The sequence below is a fragment of the Ceratotherium simum genome, chromosome 6 (genome assembly GCF_057802395.1).
Source record: "Ceratotherium simum simum isolate JZ-2026a chromosome 6, ASM5780239v1, whole genome shotgun sequence".
In the NCBI taxonomy this organism is placed as follows: domain Eukaryota; kingdom Metazoa; phylum Chordata; class Mammalia; order Perissodactyla; family Rhinocerotidae; genus Ceratotherium; species Ceratotherium simum.
Window position 1 is genome coordinate 66,330,696 of NC_141905.1, and position 22,526 is coordinate 66,353,221.

The window sequence follows — 22,526 nt, forward strand, 5'->3', positions numbered from 1 at the left end:
CTCTACATTCCTCATCTTTGAAGAGGGTCTAGATTACTAGATCAAATTTTAAAATAAAATATATCAAAAATCACTTAGAAAAAGAATAAAGAACTATTCAGTTGTAAGATGATATCTCTAGTTTCAGATATGTAACTCATTTCATCTCCGTCTTCTATTGTACAGTATAAGAATTACTTTTAACAAGCTGCAATATTAATTTGTTTTATGTTGCTTTTTGATGAACAGTATCTTTATTGGAAGAAAGATCTAATTTTTTTTCTTTGTCTTTTTTTTCTCTCCAGGCTCATTTTCCTTAGGCGGAGAGGGTCTGATCAGTGATGTTACCCAGAGCCTAGGGAATAAAAGACAAATAAAAGGATGATTCAACAGGCTTGCCTGTCTTTTGTTCTAGTTGAAGCAACAAATGGACAGTAACTCTATAAGTCATCTGTCTTGATATGGGATGTAACCTATTTCTGTGCTTCCATTTCGCAGTATTCCAAACAACCGTCCTGTTGGGCCCTGCTGTGCTATACTACCAGCATGCCAATTATATGATCCCAATAGATGTGATTTTGGCATAAATTACAAGCTTCTTAAGCCATTGAGTTCTCTGACTCTTCTTATTCCCTCCAGTGATTTGCCCTTCTCTTTCATCCTTATCTACTCAAATCACAAACAATCTTTGGTTCATTGCCACGCCTTCCATGCAGCCTTCCTTGGTCAGAGTTTGGCTGTTAATTAAAGTCCCTGAAGTTGACTCCTGGCTCCAATACTTCATAGTTGCGTGAGTTTGGGCTAGTTACTTAAAACTTACCAAGGTTTAGTATCCTCATCCTTAAAAGAGGAAATATATAGTCAACTGGAAGAATCTAAACAAGCTAATATATGTAAATGTATATTTAGCACAATGTTTGATGCATATTAAGGGAACAAGAAACATCAATGAGTGTTGCAATTTGTAGTATCCAAAGCCCTGATAAACTCTTTCACCTTGTGGAAATCATACATTTTTTGCCTGTGCCTCTCATTTGGTTGTTAGCATTAACTTTTTCTATCTTTGACAGCTCTTCTTCTAGAATTTTTTTCAGGTGTGGCCCTCTAATGCAATTTTGAGGATAAAAAAGAGTGATTTATTTTCCATTCTCCATAGCATTTAGTAGAGTGCATTTACATAAAAGGAGCCCAGTAATATTTTTTATGTGAACAAATGAATAAATGGGTTACTTACTTGGCTCCCGGAGTGTGGCTTCTGGCTAAGCTTCCTCTGAATGTTTCACCTGTTGGTTCTTCTGATAGACTCTGATAGTTGCATTATCTCCTAGCCTGTGGAAAGCTCCTTCCCCTTTCATATTCTGCTCCATAAAGTAGGAAGCTCTCACTCCACTGTAGCCTATTAAGAAGGGACAAAACTCACGTCCCAGTGCTGAAGGTGGTTAGACTCCAGGGCACTCAAGCAGAACAGGAGTCTGGACACGTGGTTTATTGACAAGAGAACACACTAAAATTTCAGGAGTAGCTTTCAGGCTAAGTGTGGAAAAATGTGCTCAACAAATGTTCAAGGTGTTCTTTCTAGAGGGAACAAAGCAGAATCTTCTCTTGAATACAGACCCCACCCCTGCTATATGGAACAGAGGCGTGTCATTGATAACATCCGGGCCTGAGGGTGAAAGCAGGAAGGACCAGAATTCCTGTCAATCATTTTCTATGTGAGCTTGGGTAAGCGACTTCTCTCTGGACTTCAGTTTCCCTTTTGCAAAAGAGGGTAAACCAGATGTCCTCTCCGATTCTTTCAAAATGTATAGTTATACGAATCTAAAATGTGTAATACATATAATACTGCATAGCATAATAAATTAGACCAGCACGAAGAAGGGACTGGTTAAAAATAGGAGAATATTTTGATGTCTACTTTAGAAAAATAAAAACCCCAGCTCAATGGCTCAAGTTCATACAATTTGGTCAAGATTTGACATTATCAAAGAGTCACTTGGTTTGGAGTCAGAACGTAGGAGACAGAGGAAAAGAGGTCAGGTCCCATGTGACACAACTCAGAGCCTATTTCAGAATAGTGCTCAACATAAAGAAAAAACAAAAGTTAACTTATTTCTTGATTTTTAAAAAGAGTTTAAAAAGCTAAAAGAAGATTTTTTAACTGAGAGAGAGAAACACTGTACAATGCTTTTCTTATACATTCTTGGATAGAGCAGGTTATGAAGATAGGCTGATTTTTAAATCTTTTCTGTCCCGAGGAATGTGAATTCAAGTATAGGGATCTGAATTTAAGCAGTTCTTATTGTTTAAAATCTGGGACCTGAAAATTCTTCATATGAAATGCAGATTAGAAACAATATAAGAATTTCCTACAGTCACACCAGGTCCCTTTGATAACTATCATCCTCCTGAGTCCCTCCAACACACACAGATCCAGTATCAGTTTTTCTCCTGGAGGAGATGCTATGCCTATACCGAGAGAGGGGAGGTCAGGAGGAGAAGGAGGTGGAGGAAGCTGTTTGCCATTTGTAACTATTTCCCAACAACCTGCAAATGTTCCAAGTTGCTTGGCAGCATGCTACACATAAAATTAAATCTGAAGTGCTAATTTGGCATAATTTTTTATTCATAACATCAATTCTCAACATTAATTTTGACATATCCTTTTTTTTTTTTTTTTTAAGATTTCCATCTGGAATTGAAAAATTACTTGGCAAAAGTAGGATCTGGTGAGAAATATGATGAAGTCCCTGCGTCTGGCTATTGGTGAGCTGTGTTCTCTGTCTCTCCTGGGTAGGTGGGAGCTATTTCCTTATCGGGCCCAGGAGCCAGCTCTTTCTCCAACTCTGTGCCATTGATTCCAGTGAGCTGATAAATGGCACTTATTTCCTACTCATGACCTAGTTTGTGAGCTCCTAAATCTCAGCAAACACCCTGAAACCCATTTGCTAGAGCCTTCTCTTGATAAACCACAGAGTCAGGTACCTGCGAGAGGTCAGGGAATCAGCTCAGAGATCTGGGCTCTACTCCTAGAGCCCATTAGATTCATGAGTAAGTCATTTCAGTCATTAAAACACTGGCTGGTTGGAATGTTTACCATTGGAACTGTGTGTGTGTGCCTGTCTGCAGTTGTGGCCAAGAAGGAGGGTTTTGTTTGTGCTGACTGTGGGAAAGGAAGAAGGGAGGTGCAGAGGATGGCTATGTGATATAACACTAAAAATCAGAGTGCTTAAGTTTAGCTAATAAACCTTCCCAGCATGTTTCATACAGTACTTTCCCCACCCACAAAATCCAAGCATTTCCATATCACCTTTATGATTTTTGCCACATCTGTGTTCCCCATATATTTATTAAATCTTACATCTCTATTTTTAACTCAATATCCACCTTAAGCCTTGTCTTTAAAAATATCACCTGTGAAATTACAGGATCCAAGTTCTGCTTATATATTTTATAATGCATATTGAAATAGACACAGAACTTTTGAACGTTTTTAAAAAATGATCTGGGTACCATCTAAAATTGTGTATTTATCTTCAGTAAATTGTATATCATACTTTGGGAAACTACTGTAAAGGATTCACCATCAGTGACATCATAGGTCTTTGCACTAGTATGGAAAAGCTAAGTTCTTGATGAGAATGTTTTTGCCTATTGTACGTCTAAGACTGAATGGATGGAGCACTGCTGGGGGATCTGTTGCAGAATTCAGACTTGTAAGGGGGCCTCTAGGAATTTAAAATTCAGCTGGGAAATAATTTTAATATATGAGACAGCTAGACTACATCAGTTAATCCAAAAGAAGATGCTCTATGATTGAAAGGCAGTATCCCAACAAAGAGCAATGTTATCAACTACTGGCTTTAGACTACTGACAGAGCCAAGCTCAAGGGAGTCCTTTTCCCTTTGGGAGAGAGAGAGCAACCTAAAGTTACCAACAGTATACAAATAAGTCTTAGATGAAAACTGGGTTGTGAAGTTTCTAAACCACACTATATTGAACTCATTTAATTAACTGCAAAACTTACAACTTAGGTTTTTCATGGTAGAACAGGCTTGGCTTACGGGCACAGACCTTGCTCAGTTAAAAGTATGGCAGAAAGGATCAAGCCCTGACCTTACACTTGAGTATCATGTATTGGCCACTGTGGCTCTCTTGGTCACTTGGAGCTCCTGAACTCTAGGCATTTACCCTGCTAATTGTACTGAGCTTGAAGAGAGACCAAGTCCTGGGCAGGCAGGCAAGTAGCTTGATCTTGCTCTATGGGCCCAAATCATAACCAGCTCTGTGTAAATGGGAACTCTCTGGCACAAGCAGAGCAGAGGTGGAATGTAGATGGCTCCGTCCAACTCAGCTTTAATCCTGGGAAAAGTCAGTACTCTTGCTCTAGGGTCAGAGAGGAAACAGAAGAGTCTTTACTCCTGAGAGTCATAGAGACCACTAGGCCATATGACAAATTTTACTGCAAAGACTTGGATGGGCTTTGGCTGCTTGGAAGCAGAACATCTCTGACCATAATTTTTTTTTTAACTGGATTTTGTTTCTTAAAAATCAACTCTATTGATTTAAAATTTAATTAAATATTATATCATATATTATAATACATATATAATGTAATATAAATTACATGCAATAAAATGTATCCATTTAAGTACTATTAGAGGAGTCAGAGCTGTATACTTGTAAAAGTAGCACCACAATCAAGATCAAAAATGTCAATCACACCAAGTTCGTCTCCCTGTCAAAACCTGTCTATGTTATTTATATTTTAAATGGTTTTGCTGTAGACAGTATACAGTTTGAAAAATCTCTGCCTTTTAAATGGAGTATCCACATCATTTAAATTTATGATTTTCAAATATAAATAGGTTTAAACCTACACTCTTTTTGCTTCCTATTGATCGTGTCTGCTTTTTTTCCCTTTTTCCTTGCCTTTTATTGGACTAATTTATTCTATTGGTTTAGTGGTTGTTTCAGAGTTTGCAACATGCATCCGAAATGTACAAATGTATAAGCCTTACAACAATATTCTTTCCTTTCCTCCTCTTGCCCTTCGTGTTATTCTTGACATATATTTTTATACATATATTATAAACCCCACAATAAATTGTTGTTTTAAACAGTTAATTTTCTTTTAAAGACACCTAAAAATGAAGGAAAACATCTTTTATGTTTACTATTTGTGACAGTCTTCACTTAGTTATGCAAATCCAAGTGTCTCTTGTGTGTCACTTCCTTCCACCTGAAAGACTTTTAAAATATTCTCCATAGTATAATTCTACTGGTATGAAATTCTTTCAGCATTTGTTGTCTGAAAATTTTTCATTTCACCTTAATTTCTGAAGAATTTTTTTTGCTGGGTACAGAATTCTAGGTTACCAGATTTTCCCCACACACACTTGAAGATTTTGCTCCACTATATTCTGATTTGCATAATTTATGGTAAGACACCTTAAGTAATTCTTATCCTTGTTCTGCATTTGGTACGTCCTTTTTCTCTGTGGTAATTCTGAACTCTATTGCTAAGTATTTCATGTGTCTTTTAACCTCCTGATGCTTTTACATTATTTTTCCTCTGTCACTGTTTTTTATCCATTTCACTCTGATGTCCCTTGGTGTGGTTTTCTAAAACCTGTGCATTTATAGTTTTCACCAAATCTGGAAAAGTTTCATCATATTTCTTCAAATATTTTCTGCCCCTCCCCCTTTTTTTCTGGGACCAAAGTTATAAATATGTTGTACCCATTGCTATTGTTCCATAGTTCACTGAGGCAATGCTCTTCTTCTTTTAGTCTTTCTTTTTGTCTCTATGTTTCAGATTGAATAAATTCTGTTGCTCCTCCTTCAAGTTGGATTGTATTTTCTTCTGCAATTTTAATCTTCTATTAATTCCATGCTGTGAAATTTTCAGTTCAGATATTTTACTTCTAGTCTTTTATTTCTAGATGTACAATTAGTTCTTTTATATATCTTCCCTTTCTCTCATGTTAACCTTTAAAACTTTTACATATCTTTAAAAGCTGTTTTCACATCCTTCTGAGGTAGTTCTATTATCTCTGTCATTTTTGGATCCTTATTTTTTCTTTTTAAGACCTTATTTTTTAGAGCAGGTTTAGGTTCATAGCAAAATTGAGAGGAAGATACAGAGATTTCACAAATACCCCTTGCCTGTACTCATGAATAGACTGTCCCATGATCAACGTTTCCCACCAGAGTGCTACATTTGTTATGATAGATGAGCCTGCATTGACACATCTTTGTTACCCAAAGTCTATAGTTTACATTACAATTCACTCTTGGTGTTGTACATTCTATGGGTTTATACAAATGTATAATGGTATATATCCATCATTGTGGTATCATACAGAGTATTTTCATTACTCTAAAAATCCTCTGTGCTCCATCTATTCATCCCTCTCTACCCTCTACACCTAGCAACCACTGATATTTTTACTGTCTTCATAGTTTTGCCTTTTCCAGAATGTCATATAGTTGCAATCAGACAGCATGTAGCCTTTTCAGATTGGTTTCTCTCACTTAGTAATACGCATTTAAAGTTCCTCCATGTCTTTTCATGGCTTGATAGTTCATTTCTTTTTTAGCACTGAATAATATTCCATTGTCTGGATGTACCAGTTTATTTATCCATTCACCTACTGAAGGACAACTTGGTTGTTTCTAGGATTTGGCAATTATGCATAAAAGTGCTATAAATATCCAGGTGCAGGTTTTTGTGTGGACATAAGTTTTCAATTCTTTTATGTAAATACCAAGGAGTGTGATTGCTGGATCATATAATAGGGTATGTGTAGTTGTGTAAGGAACGACCAAATTGTGTTCCAAAGTGGCTGTACCATTTTGCATTCTCATCAGCAATGAATGAAAGTTCCTGTTGCTCCACATCCTCTTCAGCATTTCTTGTTGTCAGTGTCCCAGATTTTGGCCATTCTAATAGGTGTGTGGTGGAATTTCATTGTTGTTTTAATTTGCATTTCCCTGATGACATATGATGTGAAGCATCTTTTCAAATGCTTATTTGTCATCTGTATATCTTCTTTAGTGAGGTATCTGTTAAGATCTTTGCCCAATTTTTTAATCTGGTTGTTTGTTTTCTTATTGTTGAGTTTTAAGTATCCTTGTATATTTTGGATAATAGCCCATATCAGATGTGTCTTCTGTAAATATTTTCTCCCATTCTACGCCTTGTATTCTCATTGTCTTGACATTGTCTTTCACAGAGCAGAAGTTTTTCATTTTGATGAAGTCCAGCTTATCAATTATTTCTTTCATGAATTATGCCTTAGGTGTGTACCTAAGAAGTCATCATTATACCCAAGGTTATGTAGGTTTTCTCCTACGTTATTTTCTAGGTGTTTTATAGTTTTGTGTTTTACATTTAGGTTTATGAGCCATTGTGAGTTAATTTTCGTGAAGGGAGTACAGTTTGTGTCGAGATTCATGTTTCTGCATGTGAATGTCCAGTTGTTTCAATACCATTTGTTGAAAAGACAATCTTTGCTCCATCTTGTCTTTGCTCCTTTGTCAAAGGTCAGTTGGCTATATTTATGTGGGTCTATTATGAGCTCTCTATTCTGTTCCATTGAGCTATTTGCCTATTCTTTCACCAGTATCACACTGTTTTGATTACTGTAGCTTTATAGTAAGTCTTGAAGTAAGGTAGTGTCAGTCCTCCAACTTTGTTCTTCTCCTTTAATATTGTGTTGGTTATTCTAAATCTTTTGCCTCTCCATATAAACTTTAGACTAAGTTGGTCAATACTCACACAATAACTTGCTGAGATTTTGATTGGGATTGCTTTGAATTAATGGATCATTTGGGGAAAAACTGACATCTTGATAATATTGTGTCTTTTTATCCGTGAACTTGGAATGTCTCTCCATTTATTTAGTTCTTATTTGATGGATCTGTTTTTAATGACTGATCTTTCTCCTGGCTATGGAGTATATTTGCTTGCTTTTTGGCATGTCTGTTAATAGCTGGATATCATGAATGCTGCATTGTTAAATGTCTAGATTTTGTTGTCTTTCATTAAAGAGCACTGGGCTTTGTTCTGTCAGGCAGTTTGATTACTTGCGGATCCATAAGATCCCTTTATGGTGTGATGTAGGCTTTTTTTAGGTGGGTCTAGAACTAGAGTAGCCTTCATTCCAGGATAGTTCAGCCTTACTCTTTTAGCATGAAATTTTTGGGGAATTCACTCATTGCTTTCGGGGATCACAGAGGACTCTCCACTCTGGCTGGTTGAAGCTTGAACATCTCTCTACCTTCTGTGAGATTTGGGTCTTGTTCAGCTTATTGCTCTGTGGTCATTATTTGTTTATCCTTGTAGCTTCACCCTACATAAGTATGGCTTATTATTCAGTAATAACTCAAGAGGACCCTTATGCAGATTTCTAGAGTTCTTTTTTCTATACTGCTCTATCTTTTCTAGAGTTCTGCCCATACTTCTAGATGCTTAGTCTCCTTGAATTTTGATCTCTATCTCCTCCATTCAGCAAGATCACCAAGCCCTGTTTGTTTCCCCTTCTCTGAAGCATGTTTTCAAAATTGTCACTAGGCAGAGATCTGGGGAAATTGTGGTACTCACTTCATTTATTTTTCTTTTCTCAGTTGTCATATTCCAGCACTTCATAGTGCCCAACATATGAATACAGTCAGTTAATATATTTTGCCCAGTTTTCTAGTTGTTTATGGTGGTACTTTATATTCAATTACGGAGTATACATACTGGCCATATGTATTTTAAATTTGATAAAGTATACTGTGGTTGTGTATGTTCACATGACAGTTTGAATTTTCAACTTTCTGGATTTCATACAAAACACTGAATTTTGTATTTATTTTATGCCAGATAGCTAATAAACCATGGTCTTTGCCTTTTCCAAAGCCATAGAGAAATGTCACTGTTAAAAGAGAATAAAGGGAACATTTAATTTTATCCTTGCATGATGTCCAGATGACTTTCTACAAAACTTTTCGATTTTGTTAGCATTATATTTGAATGTCTGTAATGATGTAGAACTCTGTTATCCCAGAGGGATCTCATCCCATAAGACAGCTGTGTTACAAAGTGCCTTCTTAAATTTACCTAAATTCTTTCTTCTTGTACTTTCCAATATCTGATCCTTATGCCAGCCACTGGAATCATCCAGAATTTAATTTTTTTAATCATTCACATGCTACTCGCTTTCAAATCAGATTTGAAGCAGATTATTCAGAAGCTAGGCATGGCAGATATTTGATGCATGAGAATAGCTCTCAAGGTCCCTAGGCATACTCTAGTGCAAATTAAGCATTCCTGGTCCCTCAGTTATTTCTCATATGAATACGGATTAGTGCCTTTATAAGAAGAGACAACAGAGAGTGTTCTTTCTCTCTCCCTCTCTCTCTGGCATGTGAGGACACAGCAAGAATGTGCCTGTCTGCAAACTAGAAAGAGAGCTCTCACCAGAATGCAGTCATTGGTACCCTGGTACCCTGATCTGGGACTTCCAGTCTCCTGAACTGTGAGAAAATAAATTTCTATTGTTTAAGCCTCCTAGCCTACGGTATTTTGTTATGGCAGCCCTAGCTGAATAATATACTCATGTTCATTTCAGCATTATTCATAATAGCCAAGAGGTGGAAGGAACCAAAGTGTCCATTGATGGGTGAATGGATAAAGAAAATGTGTATACATACAATGGATTATTGTTCAGCTTTTAAAAAGAAGGACATACTGAGGCCGCCCCGATGGCATAGTGGAAAGTTTGCGTACTCCACCTCGGCGGCCCGGGGTTTGCGGGTTCAGATCCCAGGCACAGACTTACGTACCACTTATCAAGCCATGCTGTGGCAGCATCCCACATATAAAGTAGAGGAAGATGGGCACAGATTTTAGCCCAGGGCCAATCTTCCTCTGCAAAATGAGGAGGATTGGCAAGAGATGTTAGCTCAGGGCTAATCTTACAAAAAAAAAAAAAGACATTCTGTCATATGCTACAACATGGATGAATCTTGAGGACATTATGCTAGGTGAAACAGTGAAATAAGCCAGTAACAAAAAGACAAATACTGCATGAAGTCACTTATATAAGGTATATAAAGTACTCATATTCAGGAACAGAAAGTAGAATGGTGGTTGCCAGAGGCTGGTGCGGGGGGGTGGGGGGGAGGGAGTTGTTGTTTAATATAGAGTTTCAGTTTTGCAAGATGAAAACGTTCTAGAGATCTATTACACTCACTACTGTACTGTACACTTAAAAATGGTTAAGATGGTGAATATTAATGTTATGTGTTTTTTACCAAAATAAAAAATATTACAATGAATGCACATAACAGACAATTGAAGCAGTAAGCAAAAATGGAAGTCTTTTCCAGAGCTCATGACAATGTTTTCCTTCTGTTTGCTTCAATACCAGAGCTTCTTATCAATGAATATGTCAAATGAAACCTTGTTTCAGAGCTCTGTTGAGTGGGAGACAGGAAAAAAAGGAATTAGGACCATGATGGGGTCTCCAAAAATGAGGCTGTAAGTTAGCCATCAGTCTGAGGCAGCTAAGTCTGTAGAACCAAATATGCAAACTCTGTTGCTACTATAGTGGCCAAGAATTTAGAGGTTTTTACATTGGATTAAAATAAACACCTTGACTTGAATTTGGAAGCTGACCTAGAGCCAGTGTACATTAAAAAGTTAATGTCCTGGGCTGGAAGTCAGCCAACTGGCTCTGGAAGAAGCTGCACACTAGACTCGGGCCAAAGAAAGCTTCCGTGTCATCCACAAAGTGAGCATCTCTTGTGAGGCTAATGTTGCTGTGACAAGCCTGATGGTCACTGAGTAGGGCCACATGATACTACACACCAGGGTTCTGTAGTCATATGTGAGGATTCTGTTGTCATGCCCATGCAGCGTCCATTTCTCCCTCATCTAGTTATAGCATCTGATTTTCATTTTGGGAACTCCCAGTCCCAGTCCATGTGGTTTGCAGGATGCTGACCCACTCCAATAGTTGGCTAAAAAACAACATAGTCCTTGTTATCAGAGAATTTCTTCCCACTGGCCACAGAGATGGATTCAGGGATTGCACACAACCTAAGCTAGGCACACTAGATTCAAATTTTCTGGAATTACTGAGAAAGATATATTGCTTCAGTTACTAAGCTGGAAAAAAGATAAGGTTCTAGAGACATGGAGTGAAGGAGAACCAAGAGATAGAGGTAATTTCCAGGTGATACTTTTTGAACCCCTGGATTTGGCTGTGCCAAGTCCAGATGTTCAAAATTCCCCTTTGTGCCTAAGTCAATTTGAGCTGGTATTCTGTCACTTAAAACAAAAAGTAATCTGAAAATAATACTATACCAAACTAAATAATTCCATAGATCTTTCTCTTCATTCCATATGTCTTCATCTGCTGCCCAAATGATTTGAAGTTTTCCAGAGGGCCCTCAGAAGGACTTGATCTCCTTTGTGATTTATCATAATGCATAGCACAATCCCGGCAATATACGAAATGCTCAATAAATAATTGGTGGTTAAGCTCTGTCTCCCTCAACCACCCCCAGGCCAACTGCATCATTCCTGAGTTTGAGAGGTCAAGGTTCGAAGTGTAGTACATACTAACGGTGGTGTCTGGGTGTGTTACTTTTTTGTTTCTTTGTCTTTTTGTTTGTTTTCTTTCTCACAAAAGCAAAACTCTGAGTGTGTGTTTTTAGAAAGATGTATTGTTTTTCTTTCGTATTAAAACCAACTCCCCTCCCCGCAAAAATAACAAACGGGAACAAAAATCAATCTCTTTAGACATCTCTGTATTTCAGTATACCCTCTCTACACCCAAACCCTCAGGTATCATGTTCCAGACCTTCTGTTGCAGACATGACCTGAATACTGCCTTCCATGACAAGGAATTGAGTAATCCTGACATGAGTATACCAAGTCCAGTACTTACTCTCTAGATGTGCTTGACGTTTCTATTAAATGCTTTGAATATTTAAAATTAACATGTTTTGCTTCCTTACATCTATGGAAATAAGTAGGAGGTAATAAATTGAGGTCCAAAGGAAAGAGGGCCACGAGTAAGTGGATTACTGAGGACATAACTTGAATTTGCCTATTTTCTGCAATAGGTTTTTCTTAAAAACCAAAAACAAAAAACAAATACATGCAGAACAAAAGACTTGGCAGTTTTTTTAGGTAGTGAAGTGCTTTAAGGAATACCATGGTGGCAGAGGGTGATTGTCTGGTCCTATTCTAGTCCGGTGATGTGATTAAGAGTGTTAAATTGCAAGCTGCTGGGGTTTGAATCACCACTTACTGGCTGTATGACTTTGAATAAAGTATGTCACCGTCCTGTGACTTTATTTTCTCATCCATAAAATGGATTCATAATAGAATCTACCTTATCAAGTTATTGTGAGGATCAAGTAATTCAATGCACATAAAACATCTAAAACAGTGCACAGATTAAGTTCTTAATAAGTATCAGCTTTACATTGTAGAGGAATGTAAGGATGAGTAAAGGCTCTTTTGGTAGGGAAAGAAAATTCTCTTAAATGAAAGAAGAATAAAACAAAACAAAAACAAAAAAACATTCTCTCATTTCCTCCAAAGTGTTCTTCCCTTTTCTCCCTCACAGGGTGGAGAAAAACAAGACAGTTCTGAAAATAAATGAGCAAGAGATGTGTCTCCGTGGGTAACTTCTACATACATTTTTCCTAGCTGCTAATGTGGAAATTAATAAAAGAAACCTTAACTAAATTGGAGTCGGGAAGGCCTGTAGGGGGAGCTTTCATGTCCTATCACGCATCACACATCCTCAATTACACCAAACAGGAAGAGAGGGAGGCTTGCACCTTGGACAGGAAGGAAAACTACTTTACTACTGAAGGAAGACTACTCTTCCCACCCAGCAACAGCCCAGCCAATGGGAAAACCCACAGCTCAGCCAATGAGAAGCCATTGCTGCCCTGAACTGCTACTTCCCCCAATGGATTTTCATTTAGAACAGCCCCTTCCTACTCCCCCTTTTTCTTTATAAAAGCAGGCCCCCTCCTTCCTTTTCCATATTTGCCCATGGTTTGCCATAGCATTCACATCCCAAATTGCAATTCTTTTGGCTATTCCCGAATAAACTCATTTGAGATAAAATAACAGGCAAATTTGCTTTTTAAGTTGACACTAAGAACCTCAATGCTGATGCCCCAGATTTGGGAATATCATTTCATGTCTATCCTGAGGTGCCATGTTTCTTTTCCCTACTGATATCTTAAAAGAATGGTAAAAGTCATTATTGATGGAATCTGTCTACATTTTTCTCATTGCTCTGGTAGCAAGATGCTATGTACTGGAGGCTAGAGAAAGTCACAGTTTCTTTTCTTTTCATTTCAGTACCAGGGACTAGTGGGACTGTAGGAAAATAGGCAGCCCATTCAGGTAGGATAGTTCCGCCATCAGTGCCAGCTCCATGGCTGCTAACAAACTAGGAAAGAACCTGTGCCACTCTGGAAATTTACTTGGCTCACTTTTAGGCACTGATTGATAATTTATTGAGTGGATCTTCGAGATGGAACTCAACCTTGAACGCACCACAAAGGAATCAATCTTTGCACTTTCCCAGTTGATCCCAGCAGTGTCATTGCCTCTTTTCATTTGCCCTCAAACTTGCACTTTTCTCTTTGCTGCTCCACTACTTATTTTCAATGCCAGTGCCTGCATTTCTATTTCTCCAGTGTCTTTTTTTCTATTTTTTGGGGGGGAAACCATAAGAAAAAAAATGATGAAGAAAGAATTTAAGGTTTTTCTAGGAGAAAGCAGAGCGTAGAGTAGTAGCTTTCAAATTTAGGTTCAACACGGTTCGGGTCACTTTCTTAATAAAAGAGACGCAAAAAACATTTCTTCCAAGTCGTTGCGAATACATCTCATATCCTAATACGAGAAACATCAGTAGGAAGGGAAAAGTTAGGGACGTAGGAGTTATCCACTTCAAAATCAATAGCTCTGGTCACACTCAACATGCAGCCTAGGGAAACTGACTTAGCTTTCTTGAACCTCAAACTCCTGATTTGTAAAATGAGGATATAATAAGAACCATCTGAGAGGATGGTTGTAGTGACCAAGTATGGTAACACGTGAAGGACCTATGACTTGCTAGGCAAGCAACAATTTTCTTTCCCTCTCTCCCACCACCTATTCTCTTATTAGGAAAAAGATGGTAATTTACCTGAGAATAAATTTAACTCACTTCACATTCTGCATTCCATCTTAGGATTCTCCTGAACTCCTACATGATTTTTTAAAAATTTGCATACATTAATGCTCACTTTTTGCACAGTAAAGTTCAATGGTTTTGAAAAATGCATAATGTTATGTATTCACAATGGCAGTATCATACACAATAGTTTCACTGCCCTAGTCAACCCTCTCTCTCTCCCCTAGAATTCCTTGAACTCAGTTTTTGTGATTATGAATAAATCTACTATAAACATTTGTGGATAGGTTTTGTGTGGACATAAGTTTTCAACTCATTTGGGTAAATACCTAGGAGCCTGACTGTTGGACATATGGTAAGACTGTGTTGAGCTTTGTAAAAAACTGACAAAATGTTTTCCAAACAGCTGTACTATTTTGCATTCCCACCAGTAATGAATGAGGGTTCCTACTGCTTTGCATCTTCAGCAGCATTTGATATTGTCATATTTTTGGAATTTAGGCATTCTAATAGGTGTGAAGTCTATCTCAGTGTTTAATTTACATTTCTCTAATGACATATGATGTTGAACATCTTTTCACATGCTTATTTCCCATTTGTATGCTTATTTCCATCTGCTTATTTCACCATTTCCTAGGTGAGATGTCTCTTCAGATCTAGCGTCCCTGTTTTTGTGTTCCTGTTGTCTTTGTCTTTGGTTTTTCCTAAGAACTATTCCTTAGATAGAGCCTGTTTTTGCAGCTCTCTTATCTGTAATCCACTATGATTAAGCTGGAGCCTTGTTGGAGTGGTGGTAAGGTGTAGGGAATGGGAAGTGTTCTATAACAGTCTCAGTCTTTCAATGGGCCTGTTGTCCTGGGTTGTGACTTTCACAAGTGTTGCTTAGCATTATTCCTCCATAGGTGAACAAGGAAGCTAGAGATGTCTGGAATGGGGGAATTCCCCTAAATCCAAGTCAGTTAAGGTTCTGGTAAAGTATTTTCTTCTGGAGAGTAGGCCTTTGTTATGGAGAAGGTCCTAGGTGTTTTTCACAAGGTTATTTTTCCCCTACCCCTGGCAAGCCATGAGAGTATCTTTCTTGGTTCTTCACCATGAGAACCTGGTGTACTTCCTGGAGGCAAAATTCACAAAAGTTTGGAGGCCCTCAAGACTGAGCACCTCAGGAGTTTCTCACTCTCAAGCTAATCCACACCATCCTCAGCAATTCCTCAAAATTACCATTGAATTATTTCTACCAGTTCATGCCCCCAGTAGATTCTGCTCCAAGTAAGCATATTTCAGCAGTGACTTTTGGGATTCATCTGTCTCTCAGAATTTGGGGTGGCAATTTGCCCTATGACCTCAGTTCTCTGATGGGTCTAAGAAAACACTGCTTTTTTTTCAATTTGTAAAGTTTTTTTTCTCGTTGTAAAGATGGGAGTGACAACTTCCAACCTCTTGACAAGTCAGAGCTAAAACCAGATATCTCAATTTCATTTACTTCACTCTGAGAAAACTCCTGTTATATGGTTTTTCCCATTTCTACTTATATCTGATGGAAAGGGGTTTTGGCCAGGGCAGCTGATAGGCTAGTAACCAATTTAAGAGCAATTCTCACACCCAGGTTTCAGGATTCTAACCCAGGGTTCTTTGCAACACATCTTTGTGTTCCTCAATACCCCCTACAAAACAGGCTAATCATTTATTTGTTCCTTCAACAAAGATGATTGCATACCTAGTGTTCACCACTGTCCTAGATGCTGTGGTACAACCGTGAAGAAATAGACAAAAATCTCTGCCCTCATGGGCTCACATTCTAGTGAAGAAGGAGACATGTGATGTATTTTACTTTTTATCTTATTTTTGCTTTTATTGTTGTTATTTAGAAAGTCATAAGTCTAAGAAAAATAAGGGAAGAATTTTAGGAAAATTTGTAGAAGACTCGAAAATGGGCACAAATATTATTTAGCATCCTTCCAAAGGAATGCTGGGTTTTATCTAGTAGATTCTCCAGGGATTATGTGATTCTACAGGAGTCTGAGCCTTTGATTGACATTGATAGTGTGGGGAACAGATTCTAAGGTCCACTCCAATGATCCACACCACTGGTATTCATGCACTTGTATAATCCCCTCCTCTTGAGTGTGACCAGGATCTGTAACAAGGTGGCAGAGTGTCACTTTCATGATTTCTTTATGTTATATATTATATATCTCTGTCTTGGTAGCAGACTTGCTCTAGAGGCTCTCTTTGCTGGCTTGGTGAAGTAAGTGGCTATATTGCTGAAACCCACATGGCAAGGAACTGCAGGCAGTCTTAGGACCTAGGGGTGGCCTCTAGGAGCCGAGGACAGCCTCTAGTTGACAACCAGCAAGAAGCCAGGGTCCTCAGTTCCACAACCACAGGAAAAGAATTTTTCCAACCATCTGAGTGAACTTCGAAATGTATTCTTCCCCCGTTGATATTCCATATGATAACTTAGCCCTGGCCAACACCTTGATTGCAGCCTGGTAAGACACTAAACAGGGATTAAGCCATACCCAGACTTCTGATTCACAGAAACTATAGGTGTAATTTTCATTAGAAACTGTCTTAACATCTTACTGGTTCACTCATTAATTAATAAGTTATATACAATATTTGACATGTTAATTTTATGTTGTATTCATTAGGGTTCTCCAAAGAAACAGAACAGCAAGAATATACATTTATATATATATATATGGAGAGAGAGACAGAGAGAGATTGATTATAAGAAATTGGCTCACGCAATTAGGAAAGCAGGCAAGCCTAAAATTTGCAGTGTGGGACAGCAGGCTAGACACCCAGGAGAGGTGATGGCACAGTTCCAGTCTGAAGGCCAGCAGCCTGGAGATCTAAGACAGCTGATGGTTCAGTGCCAGTCTAAAAGAAAGCAGCTTGGAGACCCAGGAGAGCTGGTGGTGCAGTTCCTGTTTGAAGGCGGTCTGATGGAGAATTCTCTTGCTCGGTCTTTTTATTTTATCCAGGCCTTCAACTGATTGGATGAGGCCCATCTACATATGGTAGCCAATCTGCTTACTTGAAGTTCACCAATTTAAATGTTAATCTCCTCAAAAAAAACCCTCCAGGTTAACACATAAATTTAACCATCACAGATGTTTATATGAGAATTAAGAAATTTTTTAAATAAATTGTCTTTTAACAAGAGGGATAGGAAATGCTAGCAGTAGTTAAGTGTCGAAATTTTGGAAGGCCCAACTGAGATTTAACTGAAAGAGCAAGTCCTGTAGAAAACTAGGGGAAGAACATTCAAAGAATAGGTCCCAGTGAGTACAGAAGGCTAGTGTCAGAGTGTATTTCTCTAAGGAAAGGGAAGAGACCAGCACGGCTGGAGCAGCAGGAGCACAGGAGAGAGGAACCGAGGCTGAGGTCAAAGTGGCAATGTGGAGTCAGATCATAGGCCATTGAAAGGATATTGGTTTTAATCTGAGTAAAATAGCAAGCCATTCCATAGTATAAGCTGAGAAATAACATGAGGTAATTCTGCAATATGCTTTTATTGATATTATTTCAATTAAAATAGGCCTAGATGGTGGAAAGGCAGGCACTATTTCAGACATGTCATTTGAACTGAAATTCAAAGCATTTAGTGAATTATTGAAGGTCATAAAGCTAGCAAGTGACAAAGCCAGAACTGATTCTCTTTTCCCTCACACAATGTGCTGACGTCCAGGTCACTCTACCCCTTCCTATAACCTGAAGAGTCTCCAGGTCATTATTTGGTGATGTAGAATCATGATGATTAGAGCCATAATTTAGAATTCTCAGAAAGAAGAGTCAGATTAGTCTAAATATTAAAAGACCCAACTCCTCTTCTTTTCTGTGAACTCAGGACAAGGATTTGTACGCAGTGATGGAAGCCATTCCTACCTTCTACAAAGCTCTTTTTCTTAAAAATGTCAGCCTGTTCATTCTCCCAGATTTCAATCTACTCAGTGATATAAAGAAATGTGGGGTTTTTTTTCCCTTTCCTCCAGTCGGGAGTATAAGAAATATTTCCCTGGATGATGCTATTACAATATTCAACAGCAGCTCCCTGGAGAGAAAGGATAATTCAAAATCTTAAATAAGATATTCAATTTGAGATTAGTTAAGTGGTTGTTTGGCTGAAAGGGATTTGACAAACAAGAAGCACTTCTATATCTTGAGGTAAAAGAAATATTCAGTTGGATTTAATTAGCAGTGGAATTTTTCTGGCACCTCTCCATTACGAACCTTCAAGCATTGAAAGGATAATTAAAATTCTGCAGGTTAATAATCACAATAAAGTTTCACTTAAAAAAAAATGAAGATTCTAAGCTCAAGTGCAAAATACTGGTGTGGGAGTCCCAAGTGTATTTCCTCCGAGATCATAGTTAATATACAGACTGTAGTCATGCCTTCATTAACAGTTGTGGTCTTGATCAATTTGCTTTAAAATCACATAACTTTCAAGTCTGGTAATTTTAGGCTTGGAAGAACATACATCATAAATAAATATCGGCACTGAGTTTCTTCAAAACTCTCCAGGAAGCATATTGCCCTCGGGCACAGAAGAAATACTTACAGGTTAGAAGAGAGCCCTTGTTTTTGTCTTGTCTTTGTTAGGATTCCTTTGTGGAGGACTGGTGGCTCAGGATCAAGGACACCACTGACAAAAATCACAATGATGGTGAGAAATACCATGTTCTGGCAGAGGGAGGTAGTGTGTAGCTAGTCTCTTACTATGAAGTCTCATTTTACATATTCTAATTATGAGAGGACATGATTCTCCTCCCTCTTTTGTCCCTTTATATCTAGCTGTTCTTATCCCTGGTGTGGAAGAAGGCTTTAAGCATGACATATAAAAATTCTACTATGAGAGATGACAGATATTAGAAAGTAAGAAGTTTGCTTGTTTTCTTTTATTTTCATCTGTAAAGAACGCGAGTGTTCAAGGCAAAAGATTCATACTTGAAAAACGCAGCTGCTGTGAGGTGAAGTCAACTCTAGGGGAAGAGTGATGGAAAGGAAGGAGGGACAGAAACTAAGAGAAAGGGAACTCCAGGTGGCCATGTGAACTCCAGGTAGGTATGTAAAACTGAAAGAAAGGGGCACAGAGAATGGAGCAAAAAAGATTTCCTCTGTCCTCTGGATACTATGACCATTACTGGATAATTACTGGAAGCTTTCTGAGATGACACCATGTGTTTCCACATTGATAGAGCGTAAGTGTAAGTTACCATGTTTGTTTCCAAAAGTTCAAAAGAATACCTTACATATACCCATTCATCTTTCAGTTCTTCCAGTGATGTACTACAACCAGCTCATACAGGCTCAAGAGAACCAATTGTTAAATTTTCAGGAATCCTGTGAGACAATTGTTAAAGCATTGTTAGCTCGAAATTAGCCGTGATGGAAGTATTTACACCATGAAATCCAGCAAACGCTACAAATCAGGCCTTCTCCCTGCCACTCACCCAGAGAGCCAATTGTTAAACATTTTCAGCACAGCACTGAGGCTTTCCGCTCACTACTTAACTCCATACCATGAGATTTTTGTGTCACTTTCCATCCCACTTATAACCCTCCCTTGGATGTCACAGATAACATAATTTCCAAATACAGTTATCGCTACAGTCCTCATCTTTCCTGACCTCTCAGCATTTGACAGTGTAAACTGACTCCATCTTCTGTTTCTTCCCCTGATACTGTTATCTCTTGGGTCCCATGCAATTCTGAACTCTCTCTTTGGCCAGTTTCAACGGTTCTGTTTCTTCTGTTCTTCCTTTAAATGTAAATATTATTCGTGAGTCTGAACTGAGCCTTCTTTACTCTTTCTCCCTTGGCCAACCCATTCATTGCTTGGTTTGTATTACTGCTCAGTGCAGATGACGACCACGTCAACCCCTATCTCCCAGACTCACAGTCCAGTTCCAGGTTAGTATTTCGATAGCCTGCTAGTGCTTGCACATGGTAGGCTCACTGATATCACAAACTCAGCCTTTCCAGAAGCAAACACATTATCTCCCCATCTTTCCTCAGCTTAGTTTTGACTTCCTTATTTTTGCCAATGACTTCATCATCCTTACTGTTTATATCTAATTTACTGCACATCTTCCTAAAATCTCCTCCATGATGTCACATATGTCACTGTAGACATTCCTCTTATCACCACACAGCTTTAGCTAAGATCTGCTTGTTTGGTCCTCTTCACCATTGCTCTAGACTTCTAATTTGTTTTCCTGTCTCAAATACCTGTTGGAATAGGAGGTACCAGATGTAAGGTAGAAAATCCCTAGAACATTTCAATGCTAAACTATCAATGTTGGTTTTAATTTGGGTCCTTAAATTTTTTGCTCTCTCTCCCTCCCTTCAAGGGGTGGAGCCTAATTACCTTCCCTTGAGTGTGCACTGAACTTAGTGACCCACTTCTAATGAATTTAATAGAGCAGAAGGGACAGTGTGGGACTTCAGAGACTAGGTCATTAAAAGCACCAGACTTCCTCCTTGCTCACTTTCTCTTGGATCATTCACGCTAGGGGAAGTCAGCTGCTATGTCATGAGGACATTCAGGCAGCCCTGTAGAAAGGTCTGTGTGATGAGACTCCAAAGATTCCTGTGAAAGCCATGAGACTGAGCTATCTTGGTGGATCCTCCAGCCCATTCAAGTTCTCATATGATTATCGTCCTGGTCAACAGCTTGACTGCCACCTTATGAGGAACCCTAAGTCAGAATAACCTAACTCACTCACTCCTGGATCCCCGCCCCTTGGAAACTGTGAGATAATACACGTTTGTTGTTTTAAACTGTAATTTTTGGGGTAACATCTTATGCAGAAATAGACAACTACTATACCACCCATCTTGCACTCCATTCCAAAGGAAACTTTAAAAGTAAACATTATTCCACTTCGATGCTGAAAATTTCCAAAGGCTTTGGAAATGAATTTTCTACTAGATGAAATCATGTCTTTTTAGTCTGGTATTCAAGGCCCTCTACAATATATCAACAACCAATCTCCTCAACTTCATATCCCAGAATACTCTCTATCACAGCTGATGTTTTAGCCAATCTGGAAGATTATCCCTTCTCTGTATAATATGCTCTGTATTTCCTATCCCATTCTATTCCTAAAGAGGAGTGTAGGGGCTGTGTTACGGTGATTACAGAGACTTTTAGCTTCACTATGTTTTCAAACCCTCTTCCCTAAGGAAATCCAGACATTAATGCTTCCCTTAAGCATAGCGGAGGGATAGAGCCTTAGAAGGAAGATAAAGGTTAGAATATACTTCAGGTCATCTAGTCTTTCTGCAGTTAAAGACACCGGAATCATTCTGTTTTGATTGGTCAGGTGTGTGACTCTGTCCTCTTTTCCCAGCTCTTAGCCTCTATTGCCTTTGGCTTGGGCTCAGGTCCGCCCAAGCTGCTGCTTTCTGGAGTACCCTGTCTGAATGTCCACTGCCCTGGCTCCTGCTTCATCATGACACTTTGTTCCAACCTCCCTAATATTAGAGAATTGCTCTGTTCCCAGTTTAACAGTAGGAATGGCTACCTTGTGTTTTCTTCAATTAGCTATTTCTAATTCCATGGCTCCTCCACTTAGACTTGTAATTGAATTCATTTCAGTATCTTGGTTTCTTAGAAAGCAAAATACACCACACACACCTCCTCTTTCTCAGAGGATCTCCGGGCCATCTCCACCCTGCCTGGAGGTTTATGAAACAATAGAAAGAAAAGTAGTGGGTGTCCCCTCCAGCACTCCAGATGCTTCTCATCATACATGGAGTGATGGCTTTGCCGAGTTGATAAAGATTATTTCATACATCATCTGCCTAGATAAATTTCTGTCTTTTCCTTTCCTTTCTCTCCTTTCTTCTCTTTTTCCTTGTTCTTGCTTTCAATTTTTAATCTTTATTCTCTATCTTTTCCTCCTCTCTTGCTTAAATGCTATTCTTCATGCTTTCACTCTGTGAAAAATGTGCCTGTGCAAAAACAATTACTGTTTTTAATTTGTTAAAAAGTTAAAACAATAGTTCAGTCCTCATGCACCAGCAACTGCTATAGGAAGGGAAGAACTGACTTCTCCTGCTTGGTGCCTTTGGGTTCACGCTAAGGACATCTCAAGTCCTGATGTACACTGTCCATTTAAACCATCTTAATTTATTCATATGAATGAATTAAGGCCTATTTTTGCTCAACTCTCCCATGAGAACAGAGTAGTCAGGCATGAGCCAGTCATCTGATATGCCCTTAAAGTGGGCAGAGACTTGTATATACGTCTAACCTCCTGAAGTACCAGACTCCACTAATTTTATATCTGGAAGAGAAAAGTGGTTGTATTTGCTTCTCCAAGATTGTCAGA